This window comes from Carcharhinus amblyrhynchos, unplaced genomic scaffold (genome assembly GCF_965287045.1).
Source record: "Carcharhinus amblyrhynchos unplaced genomic scaffold, sCarAmb.v2.hapA scaffold_82, whole genome shotgun sequence".
Taxonomy (NCBI): domain Eukaryota; kingdom Metazoa; phylum Chordata; class Chondrichthyes; order Carcharhiniformes; family Carcharhinidae; genus Carcharhinus; species Carcharhinus amblyrhynchos.
This window is the reverse complement of record NW_027649822.1, coordinates 251,541-271,280: the sequence shown is the minus strand read 5'-3', so window position 1 is coordinate 271,280 and position 19,740 is coordinate 251,541.

Here is a 19,740-nt window from a genome sequence, read left to right as displayed (position 1 = left end):
TCAGTGCACCTCACTCACTCACTCAGTCAGCCTCACTCCCTCAGATGATCAGTGAACCTCACTCACTCACTCAGTCAGCCTCACTCCCTCACATGATCAGTGCACCTCACTCACTCACTCAGCCTCACTTACTCAGATGATCAGTGCACCTCACTCACTCAGTCAGCCTCACTCCCTCAGATGATCAGTGCACCTCACTCACTCACTCACTCACTCACTCAGCCTCACTCCCTCAGATGATCAGTGAACCTCACTCACTCACTCAGCCTCACTCCCTCAGATGACCAGTTCACCACACTCACTCACTCACTCAGTCAGCCTCACTCCCTCAGATGATCAGTGAATCTCACTCACTCACTCACTCAGCCTCACTCCCTCAGATGATCAGTGCACCTCACTCACTCACTCAGTCAGCCTCACTCCCTCAGATGATCAGTGAATCTCACTCACTCACTCACTCACTCACTCACTCACTCAGCCTCACTCCCTCAGATGATCAATGCACCTCACTCACTCATTCACTGTCAGCCTCACTCCTGCAGATGATCAGTGAATCTCATTCACTCACTCACTCACTCAGTCAGCCTCACTCCCTCAGATGATCAGTGCACCTCATTCACTCACTCACTCAGTCAGCTTCACTCCCTCAGATGATCAGTGAATCTCACTCACTCACTCACTCACTCACTCACTCACTCACTCACTCACTCACTCACTCACTCACTCAGCCTCACTCCCTCAGATGATCAATGCACCTCACTCACTCATTCACTCAGTCAGCCTCACTCCTTCAGATGATCAGTGAATCTCACTCACTCACTCAGTCAGCCTCACTCCCTCAGATGATCAATGCACCTCACTCACTCATTCACTCAGTCAGCCTCACTCCTTCAGATGATCAGTGAATCTCACTCACTCACTCACTCACTCACTCACTCACTCACTCACTCACTCAGTCAGCCTCACTCCCTCAGATGATCAGTGCACCTCACTCACTCACTCAGTCAGCCTCACTCCCTCAGATGATCAGTGAACCTCACTCACTCACTCAGTCAGCCTCACTCCCTCAGATGATCAGTGCACCTCACTCACTCACTCAGCCTCACTTACTCAGATGATCAGTGCACCTCACTCACTCAGTCAGCCTCACTCCCTCAGATGATCAGTGCACCTCACTCACTCACTCACTCACTCACTCACTCACTCACTCAGTCAGCCTCACTCCCTCAGATGATCAGTGAACCTCACTCACTCACTCACTCACTCACTCAGCCTCACTCACTCAGATGATCAGTGCACCTCACTCACTCAGTCAGCCTCACTCCCTCAGATGATCAGTGCACCTCACTCACTCACTCACTCACTCAGCCTCACTCACTCACTCACTCAGTCAGCCTCACTCCCTCAGATGATCAGTGAACCTCACTCACTCACTCACTCAGCCTCACTCACTCAGATGATCAGTGAACCTCACTCACTCACTCAGCCTCACTCCCTCAGATGACCAGTGCACCTCACTCACTCACTCACTCAGTCAGCCTCACTCCCTCAGATGATCAGTGAATCTCACTCACTCACTCACTCAGCCTCACTCCCTCAGATGATCAGTGCACCTCACTCACTCACTCACTCAGTCAGCCTCACTCCCTCAGATGATCAGTGAATCTCACTCACTCACTCACTCACTCACTCACTCACTCACTCAGCCTCACTCCCTCAGATGATCAATGCACCTCACTCACTCATTCACTGTCAGCCTCACTCCTTCAGATGATCAGTGAATCTCACTCACTCACTCACTCACTCAGTCACTCAGTCAGCCTCACTCCCTCAGATGATCAATGCACCTCACTCACTCATTCACTCAGTCAGCCTCACTCCTTCAGATGATCAGTGAATCTCACTCACTCACTCACTCACTCAGTCAGCCTCACTCCCTCAGATGATCAGTGCACCTCACTCACTCACTCACTCAGTCAGCCTCACTCCCTCGATAAATAAGTTAGCCTCGTTGTGTCGATCAGGCAGCCAGTGTCACTCAGTCAGTTGGTCAGTTTGCCTCGCTCACTCACACGTCAGTCGGCCTCGCTCCTCAATATGTCTGTTTTCCTCAATTGCTAATTCGGTCATTCATTCAGACCATCTTGGTCAGTCAGCCTCTCTCGCTCGGTAAGTTGATAACTCGGACTCTCTCACTTGCCAGCTTACATAAGAACTAGGAGAAGGCGTAGGCCGATTGACCCCTCGACCCTGCTCTGCTGTTCAATAAGTTCATGACTAATCTTCCCGTGGACTCAGCTCCAGTTACCAGCCCCCTCACCATAAACCTTAATTCCTTTAATGTTGAGAAATGTATCTATCCTTGCCTTAAAAAACACCCAATCAGGAAGCCTCAACCGCTTCACTGGACAGGGAACTCCACAGGTTCACAACACTTTGTGTGAAGAAGTTCCTCCTCAACTCAGTCTTAAATCTGTTTCCCCGTTTTTGAGGCCGTGCCACTGGAATTAACTTCCCTGTTTCTATCTTATCTATTCTCCTTATAGTCCTGTATGTTTCTATAATATCTCCCCTCATTCTCATTCTCATTGTCATTCCAATGAATATTGCCCCTGTTCACTCAATCTCTCCTCATAAGCCAATCCCTCCAACTCCAAAATGAACCCAGTAAATCTCCTCTGCAGCCCATCAAATGCTAGTGTAACCTTTCTCATTTAAAGAGACCAAAACTGTAGAGCTGGCCTCACCAACACCTTCTAAAGCTGCATCATAAGCTCACTGTTTTTAAGCTCCATCCTTCCAGCAATGAAGGACAACATTCAATCTGTCTTCTTAATTATCTGCTGCACTTGCAAGCCAAGTCCTTGTGATATTTGCACAAGGACACCCAGATCCCTCTGCGCATCAGAATGCTGCAATCTTTTACTGTTTAAATAACAGTTCATATTGCTGTTATTCTTACCAAAGTGGATGACCTCATGTTTATCAATATTGTACCCCATCTTCCAGACCCTTGCCCACTCATTTAGACTATCCAGATCACTTTGAAGACTTCCAGTATCCTCTGCACACTTTGCTCAACCACTCATCTTAGTGTCACCTGTGAATTCTGACACATTACATTTGGTTCCCAAATCTAAATCATCTATATAAATCATAACTGATTGCAGTCCTAACACTGATCCCTAAGGCACACCACGAGCCACTGATTGTCAACCAGGAAAAAAACACACATTTACCCTCAGTCTTTGCTTTCTGTTAGTTAACCAATCAACTGCCCATGATCATACATTACACCTTATCTTATTTAACAGTTGTCGGTGCAGCAGCTTGTCAAATACCTTCTGTACATCCAGATACACCACATCCACAGGTTCCCCACTGTCCAGTATATATGTATTATTCTCAAATAATTCCAGCAAATTAGACAAACATGAACTTTCCTTCATGAACCCAGGATACATCTTACCAATGGGACAATTTATATCCAGATGACTCGCTGTTTTTTCCTTGATGAAATATTCAAGCATTTTCCCTATTACATACGTTAAGCTGACTGACCTATAGTTACCTGCCTTTTGTCTGCCTTCTTCTTTAAACAGTGGCATCACATTTGCTGTTTTCCAATCTGAGGGAACAACCCCAGGGTCCAGCGAATTTTGGAAAATTACCATGAGTGAATTGTTAATTCTCACACAATTTCCTTTATTACCCTGGGATGCATTCCACCAGGACCAGGAGACTTGTCTACCTTTAGCCCTATTCATTTGCCCAACACTACCTCTCTTGTGATAATGGTAGTTTCTTGATCCTCAACTGCCACAGGCGTTTTGTCATCATTTTTTGGCATGTATTTTGTGTGCTTCACCTTTTATGCGTTTTCTTTCAGTTTGATACCCTCCTTCATTTCCTTAGATACCCCTGGCCGATTATCTCTTTTTCTTCAGTCCTTCCTGATCACAAGTATATAAGTTTACTGGGCACTATGAAGGATTGCTTTGAAAGTCTTACACTCTTCCTCAATTGTCCAAACATAAAGTTTTTGCTCCCAGTTTCTCTTAGCCAATGCCTCCCTCATCCATTTGTAGTCACATTTGTTGAATCACAAGGCAGTGGTATTAGATTTTACCTTCACACGCTCCATCTGTATTTTAAATTCAACCGTACTGTCATCGCGGTTTCCGAGAGAATCCCTCACTGCAAGATCATTAATTATTCCTGTCTCATTACACAGGACCAGATCCAGGACAGTTTCCTCCCTCATAAATTCAATTACATACTATTCAAGGAAGCTATTGTGGATACATTCTATGAACTCCTCCTCAAGGCTGCCTTGGCCAACGTGGTTTGTAAATAGAAATCCCCTACGATAATTGCTCTAACATTTTTACACGAAAATATCTGTTATTTATTTGTTTATTTCGCACCCCACTATTTTATCATTATTTAGTGGCTTATAGACTATGCTTATCAGTGACTTTTTCATTGTACTATTTCTAATTTCCACCCTAATAGATTCAACCATTTTTTCCAAAGAAAATATGTCATCTATCACTATCACCTTAAGATGTCATCTTAAATATCAGAGCTACACTACCTCCCTCACATTCCTGTCAGTCCCTCCAAACAGTCCGATACCCCTGGATATTTAACTCCCAATCTGTATATTTAACTCCCAATCTTGACCATCCTGCAAACAAGTCTCTGTAATGACCATCAAAACATTCTTGTTCACAATGATCTGTGTCATCAATTCATTTCCCATGTTTTGAATGCTATGAGCATTCAGATAAAGTGTCCTTATGTTTTTTTTTAAACCTTCATTTTGAATTCTAACACTTCCTGAGTTATCCTTTTAAAATTTTCCCTGATTTTTGGTGTCGTTGGCCTCACTTGCTCAGTCAGTCAGCTGGCCTTGCTCAGCTTGTGGCTGATGGTGCTGTACTGCATCTGTCTGTACAAACTCAGTTACCTCACATTCTAGGTACCTCCCTCCGCTCCCTCTTCCCCTCACCCCCACCATGAACCACTATACCTGATAGAGGATTGCTATCCAATCTGTGTCAGGGATGAAGATGATGAACATGCTGACTGGCTAATGAAATGGCAGAAACTTCAGGAGGCTAGTGAGGGGTTTTGGAAGGAATAATGTAGAGGGGAGTTACATGATAAAGGGTAGACCTATTAAGAGTATAGAAATGCAGACGGACCTGGGAGTACAAGTGCTCAAATCTCTGAAGGTGGCAACTCAGGTGGAGAAGGTTGCGAAGAAAGCTTATGGAATGCTAGCCTTTATAGGAAGGGGTATAGGGTGTAAGAGCTGGCGTCTAATGCTACAATTGTACAGAACGTTAGTTCGACCACATTTGGAGTACTGCGTCCAGTTCTGGTTAGGAACCAGAAGGATGTGGAGACCCTGGAGAGAGTGCAGAGGAGGTTTGCCAGGATGCTGCCTGGTATGGAAGGACTGGGTGATGAGGAAAGATTGGGTAAATCGGGGCTCTTTTCCTTAGAGAGACGGAGATTAAGGGGGGATCTGATAGAGGTGTATAAAATAATGAAGGGTATAGATAGAGTAAACAGTGGCAGGCTTTTTCCTAGACTGGAGACAAATATCACAAGGGACCACGAGCTTAGGGTGAGGGGGGAGAGGTATAATTTGGATACTAGAGGGAGGTTTTTCACACAGAGGGTCGTGGGGGTATGGAATGCACTACCAAGTAAGGTGGTGGAGGCAGGCACGCTGGACTTGTTTAAGGTTTACTTAGATAGACACATGAGCGAAATAGGGATGGAGGGTTATAGGAGACAGTTTTAAATAAGGATCAGATCCTTGGGACGTTCCTGGAAATCTAATGCTACATGTGTTGATGTTTTGTCTCTTTTACTCCACAGGTGTGTCTGTCCACCTTGTTGTCTAACAAGGGGCATGCACACGGTGGGTCGTGTGTGGGCTGCTCTTGGACGTTTCGAGAGTGGCCTAGTACTTTGCGTCGTTTGTGTATGCTTAAAACTGGACCAGCAGATGGGCACCACAACAGCTCAGTGACTATCACTGCTAGCTGTGCAGATACATGGATTTGGGCCAGTGTCTGTGGGAGTTTGTGCATTCTCCCTGTGGTTGCGTGGGTTTCCTCCGGGTGCTCTGGTTTCCTCCCACACCCCAAAGATGTGCTCTTAGGCTGATCGGTGTAACAAATTGTCCCTAAATTATTCTCCCCTGAATCTGGTTTCCAATGGGGGTACCATAATCATAGACACGGGTCAAGGGTGGTGTAGGAAAAATACATTGTTAAGATGGCAGCGCAGGCTCATTGGGCCAAAGGGCCTGTTTTCCGTGCTGTGTTGTTCTTTGTTCTTTGTTCCAAATGGCAAATGTCCCATTTCTGCCCAGTCAGTGTCCAGAACCACAATGATGGATAGGTGAAGAGATCAGTTGCAGAGGAGAGCTGATGGCAATGTACCATCTGTCCAATCAGTATGAGGATGGTTGGTGTCATATAGTTTGAATGTTCAATAGGAAAATATAGAGGTCGTGTGGGTGGGTGTTCCTCTCAACTTTAAAAGAATTGAAGAATTTGAGTGAAGGGAAATTTCAACACATTTTTCATCTGCTGTCTGAACTGAATCTGTGCCACAGCGTAAATTGCAGTGTTTGTGTAGCAACTCAGGAGCTGCAACATGAAGCCACATTCCATGAACCAATAAGGAAAAAATACAGTAAGATACCCCAACCATGAAAGCCGTTCAGAAGTCATATATACCATGGTCATTGACCATAACAAAATGAAATTGCCTGATATTAAAAGCAGTAAAATGATGGATTTCCTTCTACTCTCCATCTCGGGGTCACTGGGATTCTCTCCATTACTATGAGCTCGGAGTCTCCTGCGGGCTCTGCTGCTCACTAAAATATGTCTGATGGTGAAGCCATTGAACAGCAAAATCAGAACAAATGGAACACATGGGTTCAAAATGTTGTGGAGGAACACAGTTGCTACCCAGGCCAGAGGTTCCTCAACATTTGATGTAACTCTACAAAACCAGGGTAAGTTCCTCGGCAAATAATCACTGGTTAACATAAAATACCAGAATATGTTCTTTGAACAGCTCAGCACACCCACTGTTCCCAGAACCACAGCTGCCGTTTTCTCACTGCAATATTTAATTTTCAGCTTGGGACAGCAAATGGTCACAAATCGATCAAAGGTGAAAGTGACGGTGAACCAGACAGAACAGTCAGTGGCTGCATAAAGCAGGACAGCATGGATATTACACACGGGGATGGACAACAGGAATTTAAAATGTTCCCCATAAACAATGGGAATATGTCTCAATATCAGGTCCAGAAAAACGACCAGTAGATCCCCCAATGACATGGCGACCAGGTACCGAGTGACACATTTGGACAGACCACAGTTCCGGGTACTCAGTGTTACAATTGTAAGTATGTTCACTAGAAGGGAAAGAAATAAAAAGTAGAATCATACAGCAGGCTGGGGAATAAATAAGGCACAAAATAAACACTGTCCCAGACAAATACAGTGCTGGTGATTCTCCGAGCCTCTCCACTATTTTAACAGCACAGCTGGCTGAGAGACTCAATCGGAGCTTATCTAGTGGGGTCCCCACTGGGCGCTTAATCCTTCATGACTCTCCGGCAGCTGGATATCCAGCGCCATCAGCTCCACGCCAGAACTCGGTGTGGAGCTGCATCAAATACTTAAATAGCAATGATCGTATGTTTAATACAAATGCCTGAGGTCACATACCAAACGACTCAAGAACAGCTTCTTCCCTGCTGCCGTCAGACTTTTAAATGAACCTAACTTGCATTAAGTCATTTTTTCTCGACACCCCAGTTATGACTGTGATAGTATATCCTTCACTTTCTCCTTTCCTTCTCCAGGAACGGTATGATCTGTGTGTACAGCGCAAGAAAGATACCTTGACAAGGAATTCCACCAGATTGTGTTCACTTGTCCCCTAGGATTGTCTCATAATTACATTGTCAACTAAACATTTCTCATTGCACAACACCCAGCCATGATCATATTAAATATAGGAGTCGGCGCGAGGCACTGAAAGACCTACCCCTTTCCCTCATTTCTGTGATTCCTATGATTAACCTTTTCATTCCAAATTGTTCTATTTATTGAATTCAAATCCCATCAGCCAATGTGATAGGATTCAGGTCTGTGTCTCATGTGATAAGATACATTTTCTCTGGATTACACATTTGTGGGATGCAAGAGAGAATTGAAAGACAGAAGCGTATAATGGAAATGTGGGATTGACAATAGATTAGTTATCCAGTGACTCAGGGCAATGCTGTTGGACCAGGAATCTAATCACAGAATATCAGATTTGTTTGACTGTCACATTCCCTCTAGCGGGGCATAACAGGGCAAGTAGGAATGGACAACTCATAGTGGCCTTGCCAGTGATACCCATGAATGAATGAAAGAAAGGTTGGTCACAATTCCATAGTGATTGGGAACACCAGGGTGGGCATGACAAACCCCCATCCTCCTCACTCTTTACAGAGCTTCCCCTCTCTGCGGCCAGTGCTCGGTTTTCTGGTCACGCCACGCAGCCAGACACACAGTAAATGTGATCCCTTTACCTTGCCCAGAGTTCAGTCCTCAGAGCAATTCCTCTGTCCTCCCTGAGTGTATGCAACAGCTCACAACACCACTTCCAGACCCAGCCACAACACAGCCACTAACTTTCCAATCACAAGAGTCAGCCAATAGTCCCTCAGCTGCATGTTCGATTCATGGAGTATTTAAATTACAGTAAAGTTTATTTATTAGTAAGGCTGACATTAACACTGTAATGCATTTACTGTGAAATTCCCCCACACGCCACAGTCCAGCGCTTGTTTGGGTCAATGCAACTAACCAGCACGCCTTTCAGATTGTGGGAGGAAACCGGAACGCCAGGGGAAACCCACGCAGACACGATGAGAATGTGCTAACTCCACACAGACAGTGGCCAGAGCTGGGAATCGAACCCGGGCCCCTGGCGCTGTGAATCAGCATTGCTAATCACTGTGCTACCATGCTAGATTCATCATAAGAACATAAGAAATAGGAGCAGGAGTAGGTAATCTAGCCCTTCGAGCCTGCCCCGCCATTCAATAAGATCATGGCTGATCTGAGGTGAATCAGTTCCACTTTCCCGCTTTCTCCCCATAACCCTTAATTCCCTGTCTATCAGAAACCCATCTACCCGTGTCTTAAATATACTTAGCGAGGCAGCCTCCACCACTTCAACGGGCAGAGAATTCCAGAGATTCACCACCCTTTGAGTGAAGAAGTTCCTCCTCAACTCTGTTCTAAACTGTTCCCCCCCCCTTTATTTTGAGGCTGTGCCCTCTAGTCCTGCTGTCCTTTCTCAGTGGGAAGAATCTCTCTACCTCTACACTATCTAGCTCCTTCATTATCTTGTAAAGTCCCTTCATTATCTTATCGTGTTGCTGAATACATGTTAAGCTGAGAGTGACTAACATATGTGTTCAATGGACAGACCATTTTCAAGTTTTGCAGACATGTGTCAGAGCTGCTGAAACCCCCTGTCCAACATGGAGCTTCACACTGGAGATAACAGGGACAAAACACAGAGGATTTCCTTTTTTCCAGAACTCTGTCACATTGGCACCAATCATTCTCCAGAGCGCAAAATACAAACCCGAGACTCAGAGGGACAAACATTCACTTTAATCAGGGAATTTCAAAGGTACTTGAACGGAACTTCTCTGGAGAACTGGAAAAAAAATGGTGGCAACACACTCGAGAAGACATTTAAACATAAGAATGTGAATATTAAATTCGGGTACTGTTAGATTGATTGAACTGACTTGTTAATGTCACATTTGGAGCTTGCTTTCCATTCCCAGCCCAAGCTGTCACAGTATCTTCCTAACATGGAGAGATTGATTGCACACAATGGATCAGATCAGCAGTGTGGTTGCTCTATCTGTGGATCTAGATTTCCATACCATGGGTACAAGAGGGGCTGTAACAAAGAACATTGTTGGCAGGGAGAGATATGGTGTGGACTGGGGAAGGGGAGAAGTGAAGTGGGTATTTTCATGTACTGTATGATTGTGAACGAACAGAGACAATGGATAGAGAATGGGGGAATCAGATGAAGAATCATGGAGAAATTTGATCAGGTGAATGAATAACTTGACGCTGTTCCAGAGTAGCTGGTGACTGAAGTCAGTGAGCACACGAATGATGGGTAAATGGGATTTGGTGAGAGCTGGGACATGATGTGCTTTGGTTCAGCAGCTTTGTAACTGGGCAGCTGGTCATCAGAGAATTGGGATGGTTCTGTCTGGAATTCACAATGACAGCTGGGAGGGCCAGAGTATAGTATCCCGAAGGTTACAGTAACAGGATTAATGATGGAGAAGATGGGAGTCAGATATCAGCTCAGGGTAAAATAGTTAACAGAGGTTGCAATCAGTCTGAACTAGCCTTAGGTTGGTGTCAGTAGGTATGGAAAAGAGATGGGGAGAGTCATTGAAGTCAGTGTCCATGTTTCCATAACTCAAATAACAAAGACAGTAATACATTGAAAGATAGTTACATATTTAATCACTGATATAGAAGCTTACCAGTTACCACAATGGGAGAAATTCAGATAACCTGAGCTATCAAATACACTGAAACAGTTTTAACTGTTGTGTTGTATTCACTAAAGAATATAGAGACACAACAGCAACAGTAATGATAATAGCAGTGCAGAACAAATGACACGATCATAAATAAATAAAAGTAGGTTTTACAGAAGTAAGTACTGGGCTTGACGCTTACCGGGGACACCAACCAGAGCCAGGACAGGGTAGTAAAATCCTTGAACAACGTAGAGCACATGGAGAATCCGCCATGTCAATGGTAGCCTTTCAAATCCATCACTTGTCATGAAATAAAGACCCTGGGTAAAAGTGCCACTTGTAAAGAAATCCACAGGTAGTGGGGGTGGGGGTGGGGGTGGGGGTGGAATGTTCTGATGCATTGTTCCCAGATTCTGATCCATTGTTGAAACGTTCCAGTCCATTGTTCCCAGATTCTGACCCATTGTTGAAACGTTCCAGTCCATTGTTCCCAGATTCTGACCCATTGTTGAAACGTTCCAGTCCATTGTTCCCAGATTCTGATCCATTGTTGAAACGTTCCAGTCCATTGTTCCCAGATTCTGATGCATTGTTGAAACGTTCCAGCCCATTGTTCCCAGATTCTGATCCCTTCTCCCAATGTCTCTACAAATGACAATCTTGGTTAGTCTCGGAGTTATCGCTCCTGCTGACTTTATGGAATAACACACTGAACAGATCCATTATTAATAGAAGAAGGAAAACCTCCAGTGACACTGCCCTGATCCGTGGAGACTGAAAACCCCCAGTGACACTGCCCCAATCCATGGAGACTGAAAACCTCCAGTGACACTGCCCGGATCCGTGGAGACATACTAGTCACAGTGACTGAACAGCGTCAGTTAACCCCGTTCAATCCAACACTTTTTGTGTCACAAATACAAGAGTAACCCGGTCTGCATGGGGTGGAAAGGGTCAGGGAGGGGTGGAAAAACAGAAATAACAGGGTGTCCCACCATAAACTTCCAATTTTCACTGGATATGGGAGTGGGCTCTGAGTTATCATGTTGTGTGTTTTAGATAAGGCTATGATTTGTCAGGATTGATAAAGATTGCTGAAATCTATTCCGCTTTTAGCATCCAGTCCAGCACCCAACCTTATTTTAAATAAGCAGAAACAAAATCAAAAGGAATACTGTTTGAGAAGAATGAAATTAAAAAACGTTTGGTGGCTAAAAACGAGAACTGTGATCTTTTTGTAACCTAATTGAGAGATCGGAATTAGAAATGTGCACAGTGATATTGTTTATATGAACCAATACATATGGACACAATACTATACGCAGTGAGATAAGGGGGTTAACAGAGTCATCCTATTGTGGCCCTTTCTGTAATACAACGATTTGTTACTTTCCATATATCTACTCATCTGTTAATTATTTGCCTCCAACTTGGAGATGATCAATTACCAGGTGCCACCCTGTCTCACAAAGGTGACCGTAGATTAAGGACATGGAATTACTGATCCAACCCAGGATAGGATCCAGCAGCACAATGATGTCTCTGTGGAACATGCACAGGCTACTATTCAACAAGTTTGCAAACAATTAGCACACACAGAATCCAGTTGTCCACCTTTGTGCGTCAACCTGAAGACCCCTGTGTAATATAAGTGCATTAAATTTGCTATTAAACAAACACAGAGATCAGGAATTGATTGTTGTCCCCAGACAACTCAACATTTTACCACCCACTGTGTGTAACAGAGTTTGATAAATTTCCTAATACAATACATGGCTAGTCTTCTCTGACTATTCTCTACAGTCAGAGTTCTTAACAGGTGAATATAATTTCCCTTTTCACCCTTTTCTGGTCCGTTATCACTCTGAATGTTTAATTCTATTCACTATTGAACACTGTCATTCCACAAACACAACAGGTGTTTCTCCAATTTCTACTTGTGAGTTTGGACTTGTAGTCCCGGGAACATTTCTATTCAGATCACATTGCAATCCAGTTATATCTCTCTGACATAGCGAAGTAATATGAAATGTTTTCCAGTCAAAAATTATGGTCCACAAATCAAAAATACTTTGGACGGTGCTTCCATCTTTGGGATAGAAACAATCAGAACCTTCCGGAGTTGGATGCTTTAAGTCCCATTATTGCCTCTGTGTCTGTAAATCTTCTTGTTCTATGTATGGGTGGTATGTGGCACACTGGTTAGCAAGGCTCAAGTTGAATTCTGACCTTTGGTGACTTTCTGTGTGGAGTTTGCACGTTCTCCCCATGTCTGTGTGGGTTTCCTCCAGTTTCCTCCAAAAGTTGAATGACTTGCAAGTTAGGTGTATTGACCATTACAAATATCCCTATTGTGGGCCAAATTTAAAGGTGTATAAAGATTACCCATGACTGGTATTTGGGTTTAAGGGATAAGACTGCGGAAAGGCTGCTAAGTGTCAGACCAGAAACTCCGTGATGTTTTGTGAGTTCACCTAAACGCTAAGTCTTACATGTTATAGTGTCTCTGATGAGCATAATTTGAATCACTTGGAAGCTTTTATCAAACAACTTTCATTTAAGAAAGCAGTCAGATGATAGCTAAGTGGATTATCATTTTATCTTTACCACTTACAAAACTTACACATCACACAGTAAAATTCTTAAGAACTAGCTATCTATATTGTTCCAGTTGAAGTACAATCCCTCAGGCATACACACATCTTCAGATTTAGGTAGTATTGAAACAAATATGCTCACATCATACTAGATTTCCAGCTTTTTAGCGTCTATGGACAGAAATCCAAACAACACCTTACAGAGAATGATATGTCGCTAAGACAGGGAGGGATATTAAGACCAGAACTGTGCATAATGCTCCCAGTGTTGCCCAAATGGTGCATGAGGAGAACAGAACTGAACACAATTCTTCAGATTTTGTCTCAATTAAATATATGGACATTGGGAACTCTGTAGAATGCATTAGGTGGGAACGAAATGAGGGGCATGGACACTATTTACAATGTCAAAATTGCTGACTGGATGAAGGAAGTAGGGAACAGAAGTGTGCACCGTCCTCAAGAGCAGTGAAAATGAGGGATATTCAGAACTGAGTGTATGCAGGCCTTGAGTTTGTTGTGTAAATGAGGGTTATGGATACACAACTGTACAATCTACATGTTTCCTAAACGAGGAGAATAACTGCAAAATGTTCCAGTGTGACCGAAATGAGGGACACGGAGAGGGCATCATACATAATATTCAAAGTATAGTCCAAGTGAAGGATATGAAGAGCAGAACCATCGACCGTGTTTCACATTTGTTCCACAATATAAATACGGGGACCAGAACTGGGCACAAAATTCCAAGTGAACTCTGAAAAAAAAATACATCATCAACAACCTTACAAGAGGCCAATCTGCAGTCCAAGCCCCACATACAAAACCAAAGTTTTCCATGGTGTTTCATATGGTTCAGAACCAATTTCTAAATAGGTCAGAAAAGTGTACATTTCTGTGAGTGTTTTGTAATCCAGGGGAATGGAGTCTATTTCTTTAAGCAATGCTCACAATCTTGTCAAAATTGGTGATCTGTATGTCGGAAAAGTCCACACTTCTCAGATTGTTCTCTAACTGAGTGTGTCGTTTCGTTTTCTGTCCCTTTCCCTTTCTTATTTTTGCCCATCTTGTTTACTGTTAAGCACTTCCTGCCTGTACCGCTCTCTGTCTCCTGAAACAATTTTGAGTTTTACAGAATTGTTTTGTTTTACAATCGTCTGTTAGTTTATAAAATTGTGAGTTTTAGATTGTAAACCTGATTTAAGATAGACAAAAGTGTGTGATGTCACTGCTACCATAGTCTGCCTATCTTAAAAAATATATTTTTGGTTCCAAAGAGCAATCTTTGGCACGCTTTAGTTGTTTGTTTGTGAAGAAGGAACATGTGTATACATTAGGGGACAATAACATTCATTCAACATCCACAATGAACAGACACAAGTTTCCCTGAGACTCAAAAATATGCTGTCAGTTTCAAGTTGATAAACGATGTTCAGAAATAGGAACATAAGAAATAGGAGCAGGAGTAGGCCATCTAGCCTCTCGAGCCTGCCCCGCCATTCAATAAGATCATGGCTGATCTGTCGTGTCTCAGTTCCACATTCCCGCCCTCTCCCCATAACCCTTAATCCCCTCTCTTATCAAAAACCCATCAACCCGCGTCTTAAAAATATTTAGCGAGGCAGTCTCCACCACTTCAACGGGCAGAGAATTCCAGAGATTCACCACCCTTTGAGTGAAGAAGTTCCTCCTCAACTCCGTTGATGCATTTTTTTTCATTCACTCATGGGACATAAGCATCAGAATCTGGACCAGCATTTGTTGTCCATCCAAAGTTGCCCTTTTACTGAGTGATTTCTCCTCTTTGCCTGTCCTTTCCTTTTGTGGACAATGCAGTAAGCGGGGTAGAGGCGTTGATGGGTGAAAGGCAGGAAAGGGGAATGTTTGGACATATGGATTGTACATTTTAAAAGCTGATTGTCCAATAGCAGGAATTGCCAGGCGATCTCGAACTGCCCTTGGGCCACCTCGATCTCAGGATTCTCCATCAGGCTCCACATTGTTCTCATCCAGCTCCTCCATCTCTGTCAGCAAGCAATGGTCTAGGTGAGTGGTCAGTCCATGCTGGAGGGCAGTGTTATATTTCCAGGAGCTGTTGTGATGGTCAGAGATAACATTAACTCTGAAGAACGAATGAGTCATGCCTCTGTCGCTGGTTGTTTGCCTTTACAGTGAGGATCCTCATTTTTGCATCCTACGCTGCCATAACATTTACAGAATGGGATCCCTTCCTGCTGGTAAAAAGAGGCAGCGTCAACTTTTATTGCCTTCAGTTCAATATACGTTCCATCAACCGCACCAATGACATTTGGAAAATCAGTGATCCTGTGGAGTGTGATCCATCACACCTTCATCTTTGCAGGGGATGTATCAAAATTAATTAACTGAAAAAACCTACGAAACATCACCTGGTGAATGCAGATCCTCGCAGCAGTTTGGTGAAATGTTAGAAATGCCACTGATGCCAAGCTAAAAGACCCAGATGCTGAATAATCAGTGCTGTGTGACTTCCGTCTCCAGTGTTGAGGCAGTGTGGCGGATAGATTTATATTTCAGGTCTTCTGCCAACACTTTTCAGTGGTATCCCATTGTCTCCTTACTGAATCACAGTCTCCTGGCACATATCTCCCTGACACCATTTCACATGATGTCCTTTGCCTGAACACTCTCACGGGTGGATAACTAATCTGCCTCCTGATCAGGGACAGATGGAGCCTGACTCTTTATCCACGAGATCTGCGCCTACACTGATATCACAAAAGGGTAACAATAATTCTTAAAGCCATTGCTAATAGTGTCAGGCTTGTGGGACATGGATTTCCAGTCAGCTCAGGATTCTAACTTCCTGTCAGATAGATAGTTCACATCAGCCTACAGAATACTTGCACACATTAACTAAACATTAAACTTTTCTGAGGCATTTAAAGTAAATACTTTGGCATGAAAGAAACAACACAAACTACACTATTAAATTATTTATGCATTTCCTTGCTCAGGTTTATATAAAAAAAGAGCATTTTTAAATTATTTATCTATTTCGTTACTGAGGCGTGTAAAAATCAACATGGATTACATTTTTAGATCATTTATATATTTCATTATTGGGGCTTGTAAGAATCAGAATAAACTGCAGCATTAAAATGTTGATGTATTTCGGAAGTGAGGCTTGTAATATCACACAACAGAACTTAAAATAAATTATTTTCCTTATCTGTAAGGATTAAAGTGAACTGCAGCATTTAAAATGCTTTCAAATATACCAACCTCAAAACTACTCCGAGAGAGATTCCCTGCTTCGTTTCTCACAGATTCTAGACCAGAAGGAAAGGTGCAAATTTTAACGTAATACTTACTGTAACATCTGGCCAAGCAGACGAAGTTCGTGCTGTCTCGTTAAATTATATTCTGCTGTTTCAGCGCAGCACTGCCCATCAGAACCCACATCCGAGGTGTTAAAATGCACATTTTCAGCGCAAATGTGCATGTACCGCTTTGTCTGTGACATCCCACCGGCATGTCTGGCCCTCAATAAGATCAACAAAGCATTTTGGGCCGGAAGTTACAAGTTGTTAGAAGGGGGAGTTAGTGATGATGCGGCTGTTGTGTTGGAGGAGGAACACAGTGGAGTCATCTCTTTCATGTCTGCTAGTCCGCCTCTGGTCAGCGAATGGCTCTGGACATTATGTGCAATTTTTTTTGCCCGCAAAAATAAAATTAAATGCCTTTAAAAATTGTCATCAACTGCAGCTAAAATCAATTGGCCCTGGAACAGTGTTCACAATCTCCAAGCATTCTGTGGCCACCTTCAGGTTAGTAAGGAAACGGTACCATTTAGACAACTTCAGCGATCCCCCATTGTTTTTCAATTTTATGATCTTTCTACAAATCTGTGAGCTATTTACCCAAAACACACTGTAATCCTTACTGTGAGAGTTATGTTTCAATTGTATCTTTTCATCAAAATCTGCTGCTGACCCTGGATTAATGCGTCAAATCAGTGTGTCTGTCCTGATACTGGTTCACAGTCATCGGCACTTCACAATTTGCAGAGACCAAGTTTGGAATTTCCCTCCAGGCCATAGCTTGTATTTTCCTTCCTCCCTAAAATTTGAACTTCCTTCGGTTCCACTTGATGCATGAAGTTTTCCAAATCATGTTCAGCAAAAATCAGAGTTCTTTATTCCAGTGGCAATATTCTGAATTAAAACACAGCAAGTGGGCCACGCACACTCAAGGTTTACATCATGCAGATTTAAGGAAACACGCTGGCGCAGTGATTAGCAAGGTTGCTTCTCAGTCCCAGGCTTCAGGTCAATGTCTGTGTGGAGTTTGCACGTTCTCTCCGTGTCTGTGGGGGTTTCCTCTGCGGGCTCTGGTTTTCTCCCAAACTCCAAAAATGTGTGCATTAGATTGATTGGCCAAGCAAAATGGACCCTTAGTGACAGCAGATTAACACGGTAAATTCATGGAGTTATAGGGATAGGGCCTGGGTGGGATTGCTGTCGGTGCAGCCTCAATGGGCTGAATAGCCTCCTTCTGCACGGTCGGGATTCTATAGGCAGGATTTTCCAGCCGCTTTCACTCAGAAACTGGGAACACCTGTCTGAGGTAAACAGATCTGTTCATGATCCATCCCTTGAGGTTCTGAATCTAAGTAGCACCTTCATAAATTTAAAACAATGAAAATATTTCTTGTTATGGATATTAAATAATACTCATGTTCAATGAATTTAAAAAGTACAGTTTGAGTAAGCCAAAACAGTTGTATGAACTAATGAACACAAATAGTAACAATATTGAAATCAATAACTTTTATAACAGCAAGGTTCCCCGAGAAGGGGACATGGTTAAAAATCTCTTGTGGCACATTCGGGGCTAGTCAGACGGCTGTGCCTACGGTCCACGGCTGCTGCATACATCGGGAGTTTGGGCGGGGCTGTACAGAAAACACAAGGCTGAAATATGATTTCTTTTATTTTTGGAGAACCATATATTTCTGCAGGTGATCGGAGTTTACGATGTTCAAGCAACGATTTTGAGAACCTTCCTGGTACTATGGAGGTGGGAAGCTCCTGAAAAGCCAGCTGAGGCGCTGAGTTGGGATGTGAGGTTACATTGCAACTTAATAACAACTAAATATATCAAAATGCTTGAACAATATCCTTGCAGTTCTGGTGTGTCCACGTGTGTGTGTGTGTGTGTGTGTGTGCGCGCCTATGTGTGTGTTTGTATCTTCTTTCTCTGTGTATGTGTTTCTGTCTGTCTTTCTCTGTGTATATGTGTGTGTGTGTTTGCGCCTGTCTTTCTCTGTGTATATGTGCGTGTGTGTGTGTATATGTGTGTGCTTGTGTCTGTCTTTCTGTGTGTGTGTGAGACGTCGCTCGCCCTTCACAACACTTGTGTTTCATTTCGCTTCTTCTGACCTGATCAGTTCAGTAAATCTTCACCTACTTGTATTGAAAAAAAACACTCTTTGAAAGACATTTCAGACAAAAGAACTAGCACTGATTGGAGCGAAGGTGAAGGCCAACAAAGTATGAGCCAATCCAGTTGTGCAGTGTGTATGAATGTGAGATGTGCTACCGCTTTCTGACAAGTCTTCCTCACCTGGACCATTGTAGAATATATTTCTGCATCTTCTCCAAGATGCTGACCCTTGGTCAAACACACGCCAGGCAGTGTTTGCTAAACAAAAAGAGCTACGGCCTGTTTAGTGATTCATAATGTTTACAGATGTGTTTTCTCTGTTTTGTTTTAGTTTCCATTGCTCTCTTTGTTTTTGTTTTATGCTTGTAACAAATTAAAGACATTCTCTACACATCGGAAGACTGGCATCCATGCACCTCCATTCCCAGAAGAAGAATTACATCTCCCATTTATTCAATTCAAATGTTATTGTAATTTTACCTACACGTGTCTTTTCACTTCAGTAACCGGTGTTTACTCACCAACCGCCTTCAACTATCGCCCGTGATGTGTTTTTTTAATTGTTTTGGTAAGTGTCTCTTTCACAAGCGTTGGAATTATTTTCTTTTTGGATAAAAAAGGACAGTTTATTGAATGAAATGCTTTGTTTTTAATAGCCAGTAAAAGCGCTGTATGGTTTGGCCGGAGTGATTAACAAGACTCCATTTCTCTGATTTCTGCATCTGATCTGTATGGCACCTGGCCCGTAATCTGTGGGTTTCAGTTTCCAGACACAACTGTTGACTTACAGCTGATAAAACACCTTTTCTGAATCCAGATCCTTCAAACAACAACATGATGGTCACTACCCATTTCCATTCATTCATTTAAATCCCTTTAAGTTTGTCAGAAATGATTTTTCTATTAAAGAAACAATACTGCTATCCATTTATTAATTTATGTTTTTGAGGAAACGAATACATTTATGCCGAATTATATTGCCTGGAAACTCAGCAGAATCAGCTACAGTGCCTATCACACTGTATTCTTTTCAATCATTTTCCAACATGTTCATTCCTCAAAACCCTAGCATTACTTCAAAACCCAGGA